Source organism: Bos indicus x Bos taurus, chromosome 12 (assembly GCF_003369695.1).
Source record: "Bos indicus x Bos taurus breed Angus x Brahman F1 hybrid chromosome 12, Bos_hybrid_MaternalHap_v2.0, whole genome shotgun sequence".
Classification (NCBI taxonomy): Eukaryota; Metazoa; Chordata; class Mammalia; order Artiodactyla; family Bovidae; genus Bos; species Bos indicus x Bos taurus.
Window position 1 is genome coordinate 11,113,610 of NC_040087.1, and position 562 is coordinate 11,114,171.

Sequence of the window (562 nt, forward strand, 5' to 3'; positions counted from 1 at the left end):
TTAAATAGTTTTTATTTTTTCTTCTAATACTGATCAGTGTCAACTTAGCATTGGTGAGAGAGTATTTGGAGACTTGTATTGTCTAGTGTACTTAATTGAGTATTTCACGAATGTATAGCATTATGGAGAAGTGCATTCTGGAACCCATTTGTCATCTAGCTAATAAGCAGTGGGTTTTGCTACTAGGCTTTCCTCAGTTGGAAAAGATAATAAGACTATAAACGGAACACTGCTATGTTTCACACATGTATTTAACTTATATAAAATATGCAAATTTAAAGACATTTTCAAAACCCCACCTTATCCTGTGAAGTATTTCTCTTTGATGCATTGTTTATCTCCTTTACCTTTGTAAGATGACAGTATTCCCAAGTTTAAAGGTCAGTTTGCCTTAAACAGAGACTGGTTTTAAGGATTGCTCAGGAAAGATTTGACAAACAATTTTAGTAAATCAAATCATGAAAAATAATACTTTTCTATTTGCTTTGAAAGAATAAGTAGAAAATATACCAGCTTTAACTTCCTGGATTTTTGCAGAAGTTAAATATTTGATACCTTTTCT